The sequence below is a fragment of the Papio anubis genome, chromosome 11, assembly GCF_008728515.1.
Source record: "Papio anubis isolate 15944 chromosome 11, Panubis1.0, whole genome shotgun sequence".
Taxonomy (NCBI): Eukaryota; Metazoa; Chordata; class Mammalia; order Primates; family Cercopithecidae; genus Papio; species Papio anubis.
In genome coordinates this window covers 20563076-20572826 of record NC_044986.1, presented here as the reverse complement: position 1 = coordinate 20572826, position 9751 = coordinate 20563076, and positions in this window count along the sequence as shown.

The following is a 9751-nucleotide window of genomic DNA, read 5'->3' as shown; positions in this document are numbered from 1 at the left end:
AATAAATAATCTATTGATTGAGAAAAGGGAGACTATGAGAAATGATAAATGCTGTGATGAGATGCTTTTCAATGAACTCATAACAGTATCTGTGGGAATGTGAAAAGTGAGGGATGCAGAATGTAGTTATTTGTTCAGTCTGTGCACAACGCTTGACTCCTAATGAAATCCTGGACCCCTGGATCACCGGTGGTTCTTGAATAATCCACTGCTGAAGGGCAATTAAAAGGGAAGTAGAGAAGAAATAACTCACCTGTGCTCTCCCAGGAACACTGGTAGAATCCTACTCCATTCTCCTCCACCCTGGTCAAGCTGCCACCCCTCACCTGCCATAGCCTCCAAGCTGTTCTCCCCACTTCTAGTAGGTAGGTTGTCCAAGCTCACAATAGCCAGGGTGAGGATTTGACAATGAAAATCAGATCATAGAGCCTTCTGGTTCAAAAGCCTCTGACTTGGCATAGCCTTTCAAATCAGAATTCCTTCCCATGGCCCGTCCAGCCTTGCTTGACCTGACGCCTGCCCCTGGTCAGGCATTTTATCTCTCTCCGCCTCCTGTCTCCACTCCACTTCCCTCACTCCTTTCTCCCTCCAACACTGCAAACTCTTTCTCCCCTCAGAGCCTCTGCCTGGAACGTTCTCCTTCCCTTCCCTCTTCTCCTTGACTAGCTCTTGCTACCTGCCCTGTCTCAGGTTACATACACCATCGCAGAAGCCTTCCCTGAACCCTCCTCCAATCTCAAGAAGGTCCCCCTGATTCTTCCTCAACCTACCTTTTTCCTTATCATAATACATACTCCAGTATAAACCAAGGAGATGGAGAAAGCAGTTGGAATGTCTGTTACTAATTTTCATTAACATGCTGCTGTTTCCTCCATCTCACTCAGGCATTAGCTTCAACTTCCACATTTTTCCCCAGCTCCACGTGGCACTGTCCCTAAAACCCTCATATATATATATATATATATATTTTTTTTTTTTTTCCTTGTAGACAGGGTCTCACTCAGTCACCCAAGCTGGAGTACAGTGGCACAATCATGGCTATATATATATATATATATATACACACTTGTAGTTAGGGTCTCTGTCACCCAAGCTGGAGTGCAGTGGCACGATCACAGCTCACAGCAGCCTCGACCCCCCCAGGCTCAGGTGATCCTCCCACCTCAACCTCCCGAGAAGCTGGGACCACAGGCGCGGGCCACCATGCCCGGCTAAGTTTTGTATTTTTTTGTAGAGAATTTTTTTTTTCTAATATGCACTCCCCAGTTAGTCTGCATGCTCGGTGAAGGCTGGTACAAAGCCTGTTTTATTTCTCCATTGTTTGGTGCCAGAAGAGAGTGGCACATAGTGGGTTCTCAGTAGATTATTGTTGAATGAATGAATGGGAGAGAACTTCTATTATTTCAGACAACCTGCTCAGCCAAAACTTCACCACCAGCAAGTTCTCTGTTAATTATCGTTTGTCCCCATCCAAAAGCCTGAGCACTGTGCATGGTGTGGGAGAGAAGACATGTGGGATCCACTTTCCTCCCGGACAAGAGGTGGGGCTGGGAAGAGGCACTGGGCCACCAGCCACACCTGAGCTAATATTCCTGGCACATCAGGTGCTTCTCAAGTGTTTGCGGGCAGACTGCTGCCTTGGATGAAATGGTATTCACCAGGCGTGTCATTTTACTGTCTAATTTGGTCACCAAGATTCTCCCCCATTTTAAGAAGGAGCCGAGCAGCTTCACAAGGCTAGTCTTGTTTGGATGCATAGCACAATGAATTGGTACCCGCCGAGCCTCCAGCGCTGACATTTCAAAACCTACAGTACACTAAACGTAAAACTTTTGTTCAAATTTCAAGGATTTTGATAGCCCAAGTGAATAGACACTGCCTATTGATTTTTCCCTTACAATGACTCTTGGATAACCTATTTTCTCATTTATTTTTAAAGACAGCTCATGAGATTTCATAGCAATTCTGCCCAACCTCCTAATATCAAAATCCCTCCTTGACCCTGAAAATTGTAATTCTGCTATAGATCACAGCTGCTGAATATTACCTTTTACTAAGCTGGTTAAATAAAATATGTCCAAATCACTAGATCCCACAAGCCGTGGGCTGCAAGTCTAATGATCCAGAGGCAGAGGTTTCAGCCGCTGCACACTCAACAGCCCCGCGCTCTTGCCGGCCGACACCAGAGTGTGGGAATCGAGAATATCGGCTTGGGTTTGGAATTTAAGGAGGAGGAGAGAAAAAGGATAGCTCGGCTGGTCTTCAATGATTTTCTTGTAAAACTTTTACAAGGGAGACTTAGGCTGTTTGATGTGTTCTAGACAATCAAATGCCCGCCGAGTCTGAGGCAGAGAGTGGCTGGTCTTCTCCCTAGTGGAGGAGGGGGTGTATTTGATGTAGGGCAAGTTCAAAACCCCCAAAGCCTTGCACGCTGGTAGGTCAGATTACACTCACAAGCTGGGGGAAAATACAACACGTAAAATGTGAAGAAGACCTCTGACCCTGAAAGTCTCATTCTGCCCAGGCCAGGGCTGTTGGTGGGCTCTTAGTTTGGCTGGAGAGGGCCTGGGTATCATTTATCCCATGGAGGCTTCTACCCTGCCTGCACCCCGTTGGGCCTCTATGCATTCCTGCTCTCTCCTGCACTTCATCCATTTTAGCCAAAGGGGCCCTGCCCACCACGCTGTCCAGCAGCGCATCCACATCAGACTTACTTTTTCTCTTTCTCAGAAGAATGAAGGGCAGCACTGACCCAAGTTGGTTCCAGGGGAGTTGTGAATATTTCAAAGCTGAGACTTAGATCAAAAGTCATAACCTCTGGCTTTCAGACTGTCCTCTTCCCTTATCTGGGTGGCCCCTGCATCCAATATGGAAATGTTTCCTGGAGAATCTCACTCATTACAGGTGAGCGGAGCCTGAACTGACTCTCACTCAGCAGAAATGTGGCCTCTCTCAGCAATGGCCACGGGAGCCCATTTGAAATGCAAGAGACTCTTCCGTGGGCCTGTGGAGCTCTGTAGCTCAGCTGCCTCCCAGCCCTGGCCCTGCAGTAATTCTGCTAGACCTGGTGCCTCCCCTTGCAGGGCAGGCAGTGGGGCTTTGGCAGGTGATGGGTCCATGGAATAGATGCAGAGATCTCCTGATAACAGCACCAGGTGAGTCTGAGTGAGCAAGAAACTGTCCATGAAAAACAAATTAATCGATAACAGAGTCGTCCCCCAGCCCTGGTCAAGACCTGTCAGTGGATCAGAAGAGTTCACATGTTACTGCACTTTAAGCACGCCTTATGCCAGGGAGGACAGGCATGTGGCAAGAGGTCCTCTCCTTCCCCTCCCCATGCTCCTGACAGACATTGCTAATCGATCCTGGCTCTTTTGACTTCAGAATCCTCTTCCTCTCAGCATCTCCTGCAGCCTCTACTCATCCGAAAGAGTGGAGTTAGTAGGTGCAATCCATCTAACCCCTAGCCTCCCATGTCCCACATCCCACATCACCTGCATACCTCTTCCCCTACCTAGAGCATCCTCATACCCCTCTCCAGTACCCTGCATACTCCTTCAAGGTTCCACCCAGTCCCTGTTTTCCTGACCATCATTCTCCCCACCGCCTCGCTGACTACTAAGGAACCAAGCAGAGGAGTGAATCGGAGAGTAGGGGTGTGAAGACTCCTAAGTTCTGGCCCTGGTTTTGCCTCTGAATTAGCTGGATAACCTTGGACAAGTCACTTTCCTTCTTTATACCCTTACTTTCCCATCTGTAGATTAACGATAAAGATTCTGTGATCTCTAAGGTGAGTCTCAGCTCCTCTATGTTATGATGCAAATTCCTTTGCAGCTATCCCACTCTTTGAGCCATTTAATATGGCCCTTAGTCATTTCTTTCTCCACCCATGACTGCTCTTGGAGGGCAGGAATCATGTCTGGGGCTGATGCTGTATTTTTCCTTGGGGCATCAAAGTGCTGGGAGGCAGAGTACTCAGGGCCTACTGGTGCCATGTTCAATCCCTGTAACACTGATCTTCAGCTCCCAAAGAAGGAGTATTCTTGGGAAAATGCAGTAACTTCAAATTAAGCATTGTTCAAAGGGATGGACTCCATCTTCTATCCCTCCAAGGGGCTTCTGAGCCACTTTGGAGCTCAGGACTGTGAGCCAATGAGAGATAAGAGAGGTGGTGGAGGCTCAGGGCCACAAGCCAGACTGCTGCTTGCTCTCTGGCTGGGTGAGCCTAAGCAAGTTAATGCACCTCCCTGAACCTCGTTCCCTTCCCTGCAAGTTTGTCATAGTAACATTACCAAGTTACGGAGGTGGCGTGAGGATCAGATGACAGAATCCATGTGGCACATGCAGCTCAGAACCTGGACAGCAGTGAGTGCTCAGTGAATGGATGCCCATCACAGCCCTCACAAAGGCCACCAGCCTCGGCCAGGCCACACCCCTGCCCCAGTCTCTGGTCTGTTCATGAGACATTACCCACGGGAGCTTGTTCTCTTAGTTCAAGTGAGCTGATGCCTGCTCTGTGCCAGCCACTAGTCTAGGAATACGGATGGGAATAAGCAATTCTTGGCTAGAAAGACGAGTTGAGAACATCCAGAGCACAAACCAGATTAGGCCAAACAAGGAGGTCACAATTCTGACAGTCAGATGGGATGCTTCCCAGAGAGACACCACCCCTAACCCCCGACCAGCCTGTGATTGATTCCATGCAAAGAACCCTCTCATGGTACCGCAGACCCCCTGCCCAGTGGACAGTGCCATCTGCGCCTGGGGAGAATATAAGCCACCAGGCAATAAATTTCAGCTCTTGTTACCACCTCTCCATTCTCCTCCATCGCTCCCTCTTGATCTCCTCTCTCTGCTGACAACAAGATATGGCTGGCATTTAGTTGAGGATTTAAAATCAGGAAAGCTTCTCCCTCCCTTCAGGCTGGAAGCTCGCTCCCCTGGCTCTCTGAGGCCTCTTGAAGCTGGGCGTTTGCTGAGTGCCAGGAGACCAGCTCCTGAAACCGGAAGGGGCCTGCATTGTTGGACTAAAATAGCAAATGTGCAACATGAGTCTCTTCAGGGGCCTTCAGCGGGCTGGCAGCTTCCGGTGGGTGCTCTACACGGGCCACAGGGAAGCAAACTGGAGTGGCCCTCCCTGCCACTTGAGAGAGCCCTTCTATGTACATGACTGTTCTGTCCCTTAGCTAGATTAATTTATCCAACTGAAAATGGACTTTAGCTGTGCCCAGCAAAAAAGAAAAAAAAAATGGCATGTCTGAGTCAAATAAACCATGCTTAGACACAGGGCCTGTGCGCTTCCCAACTGACATAAATCTCATCTGGGGCTTGCTGCCCTGGATCTCCCAAGACAAAAGAGACCTCCCAAAGCCAAAAGGAGCCCTCTCACATGGATGGCAGCCACAGCCCGACCCATGAGGCCAGAACACGGAGCTCCAGAATGTCGCTTCTCTTCCCCGGTGTCAGCCAATTGATTACTTGTCAGTTTCCAAAATGGTCTCATCTCCAGAAGAAACAATGCACGAAAAAGCAGTTCTGAAAAAGAGAATTAAGAGCTTGTTAGACACGGGCCTCAGGTCAGGGTAGGTGGCCTATCTGGGGGGCCTCTGAGGAGGCATGCTGCGATTGTTTTAAGCCAGCCCTCTCCCCCGCAGTTCTCGCTTAATGAAGCTGCTGTACAAGCCCCTTGGAGGGCCCACGTACTGCAAAGTAGTACCAAGTGTCCCGTTACTGTAAACGGCCTTTTATTTTTAAACTAATGCTATATTTGGAAAGCAGTAATCCTGGGGAAATGATACTGGGACTAATGGGGAACATATTACCTTTCATGTGTTTTTTTCATGTTTAACGTTTCTTTGTTATTATCTGAGTAGCAAGGCTCTGCACAGACTCTTGGGCAAAAAATCAAAATAAGCCTTAAAGCAATAATATTTTAATAAGCATCAAATGTCTTCAATGAGATAAAAGTATTATATGGTGTTTTGATATTGGGCTTTAGTTAAAACCTCATTAAAAAAAGAAAATTTCTCAGATGTATTGGGGTAGGGGGGCAGTAATGTATTTTTAAATTCAGGTGGAGGAAAAGTTCCAGTTCAGGTCAATTATGCTAACTAAATGCCACAAATGACTGAAATCGCCCGCAAATGGACATTATTATTTGTTGCTTTCACTATTTCCCATTGATCAAAAACAGCAGCTAATGACACTTGAGCCTGCAAAGGCCAAAGCTCCAGTCTGAATAAACATCGGCTGCCTGGACACCAATCACAGCCCTTGGGGTGGGAGAACTAAGCTCTTGTCCAGCTTGCGTCCGGCACTGCCCTCTTCCTGGGTGAGGTTTCCAACAGCCGAGGCTGCAGTCACCTCCCTGAAACTCAGATTAGTTTCGTCAGTGAATGCCTGGTCCTGTTCCCAGCCCCATCTGGGAAGTGCTGAGGGGCGCAAGTTATGAAATGAAACTAAGTCTTTGATTTCTTCACCCATGGCCAGAGACCCAGCTAGAATCATGAACTCTTTAGAACTGAAAGGAAGAACCTTGAAGATCCTTCATTTGGTTATATAAAATGAGGAAACTGAGGCTCAGAGAGGGGAAGTGACCTGCCCGAGGGCACACAGCAAGCTACTTGCAGAGCCAAGAATAGAACAGCTGTTTCCTGATTCTCAGTCCATGCCCCTTCACATGCTGTCCTCTCCAATATTATAGTATAAAAGAGAACTTCAACTTTCCTCTCCGCTACCTCATAGCAAATTTCCCTCCGTTTTCTCTTGTAACTGCATGTCAAAGCTTAGTTGGGGGCTTCAGCACAAACTAACCTGACTCCAAGACTGGAATCAGGCCACTTATAGTAGGACGTGAATCTGTCTTCTCCTCTGGTTGACCTAAAAGGGGAGTCTAATTTCAGCTACAAAATGAAAGGCAGTGACTGTGTATGGATGGGACGTTGGAGCATGATGTGGGGAGAGCAGGGGTATGGAATCCATGGTTTCAGGCCCATCTGTGAACTCCATGATCCTGACTTTATCTCCCGAGCTAATGTAGAAACCATACTCCAAGCTGCTACCAGTCGTTTCTACCTCAAGGTAAATAAACCGTCTCGGAAGAATGCAGTGGCTTCAAGTTAAGCATTGTTCAAAGGAATTGACTCCATCTTCTATCCCTCCAAGGAGCTTCAGAGCTACTTCGGAGCTCAGGACTGGGAGCCAATACTGCAGGAGAAGGAGTCAAAGGAGATCAAAATCCTGGGAAGGGGCCGGGAGTGGTGGCCTACGCCTGTAATCCCAGCACTTTGGGAGGCCAAGGCAGACGATCACAAGGTCATGAGTTCGAGACCAGCCTGGCCAACATGGTGAAACCCCATCTCTACTAAAAATACAAAAATCAGCTATGCGTGGTGGTGCGTCCCTGATAATCCTGGCTACTTGGGAGGCTGAGGCAGAAGAATTGTTTGAATCCAGGAAGCGGAGGTTGCAGTGAGCCAAGATTGTGCCACTGCACTCCAGCCTGGGTGACAGTGTGAGACTACATCTCAAAAAAAAAAAAAAATCCTGGGAAGGGGAGGGGATGGAAGACATAGGGTGGGTGGTTAAGGATGTCACAATGACCCACCTATTCGTTTCTTGTCCTGCTGATGTGGATCCTGAAGGCCATGACCCCTGCTGCTCCTCAGCCTGCCTGATTTCCAGGTGTGGTTGCGTGAGAACCCTCCTCCACAGCTCAATCAGAGCTGCAGCTGACATGAAGACAGCCCTGCCCTCCTAAGGGCCTCAGGAATCCTTGGTTCTGCTCCAGGCTCTATCCCAGACATGTGACCCTGAGCAAGTCAGTGGCCCACTGGGCCTCAATTTGCTGATGTGCAAGATGGGAGGGCTTGGTCTGGAAGGCTTGGGGTTGAATGGCTCCCCAGGAACAGTTCCTGGGTCTTGGGAACATAGGGCAGGCAGCCATGTCCCTAGAGACATACAGGTAATTCCTAGCCACAGGCAATCCTGAAGTCCTATTTGGGCTTTATAGGGAGATTTCGGTGATGTCTTTGAAGCGCCAGGGTCAGATCAGCCATCTGAATTTGGTTTGCCTCACGGTCACGAAATGAAACCACTTTTGGGTGACAGTAAAAAAGGGGAGGGAGGGAGTACCCAGCCCAATCCAGGCCTGGGCCAAGGGTTTGACCTGCATCATCCGATTAATCCTCAAAATGGCCCTTCTAGGAGGCAGGAACCTTCATGTTCTCCATTTTCGGATGGGGAAACGAAGGTCAGGATGCCGAAGTCATGCTGCTATTCAGGACCGAGGCCAGTGCGAAGGCCCAGGCACACAGCTCAATGTCCTGGCCTGGTACTGAGTGCGTCTCCCTCTGCCCACGTGACTTGGGAGGAAAAGACCCCAAGAGGGCTGGGCCAAGCCCACAGGGCAGGTGCTCCCCCTGCTCTGTGCATTATCCTCCCAAGACAGCCCCAGGTGGGTGGGGCCAAGCCCACAAGGCAGGTGCCCCTCTGGCTCTGTGCATTCTACTCCCAAGACAGCCCCAGGTAGGTGGGGCCAAGCCCCAGGAAGGGCCTGGCACAGGCCTCGGGTCCTCCTGGGGCCAGAGCCAGAGATAACTGCAGGTGGCTACTGGGGGGTCCCAGGAACCTGGGAGCAGAGCCTTCTGCACAGACTGGGCAAACACCAGTGCATGTGCCTGTTGGGAAGCAAATTTGAGTTACTGAAAAGTAAAAAGTGCTTATGTGCTGCACATTATGTCATATATGGTGTAGATTACAACTGGGAATGATCCTGTATCCGATTTTTTCCCCTAGACTAATTTGTATTTCGTGTGTCCAATATTTTGTTGAAAGCATCAGGACACCCCCTCTTCTTAGTAACATAGGGCAGGAAGGGAGTAGGCAGGATGGGAAGGAACTCAGAGACCCTTCGCTGCCCCTGCCTGTGGGTACCAGGTGACTTGAAGGGCAACAACAGGGGCACAGAAGACGCTGGAGGAGCAGGGGGTGCAGAGAAGGAGCAGGCCTCGGTCACGGGCCAGCTCACTGCGCTTCCAGGCATCTGGTGCCGTGGAAGTGCACCGCTCTAAAGGTTGTCAGATCTGGGTGAAATCACGATCCTGCATCTCCTAGCTGGGGGCTTCAGACAAGTTCCTTAACCTCCCTGAGCCTCGCTTGGTCACCAGCAACGTGGATGATGGTGATACTGACTTTGGAGGGTTGCCACCAGCATTTGACCAGATCCAGTCAGTCCCGCAGCCTGCAGAGTTTGCAGCTGATGCAAGAACCCCACTTTCTCCCCTGAGGGCTGCTGGCTGGGTCATCTCGCAGCTCAGCCCAAGGAGGGGCCACAGGCAGCCACTGAGGCTGGTTCTGCTGGTTGCCCCTCCCTTGCTCACGGGTCAGGGATGGAGCTGGAGCCTCGTCTCAAGAGCAGGAAGAGCAGACACTGGGGAAGGAGTCGAAACTCACTCATTCATCCATTCACAGGGTATTTCCTGAGCCCTGGCAGGGCAAGCACATTTCGGTCCTCAGAGGCTCTGACAACCCACAAACCATCGTGAGCCTTTGTCATTTCCCATTGTGAGAAGCACCGTGACAGTGATGGGGGTGGGGTCCTGGCCTGCAGGGGCAGCTGCTGAGCTGGAGGAGGTGACACCTGAGCTGAGTCCTGAAAAATGCTGAGGAACCCAGTGGGGAGTTCCAGGCAGAGGGAAAGGCCAGGGCAAAGGGCTGAAGGCAGGAACGAAGCTACTTGGGGAGGTGGCCC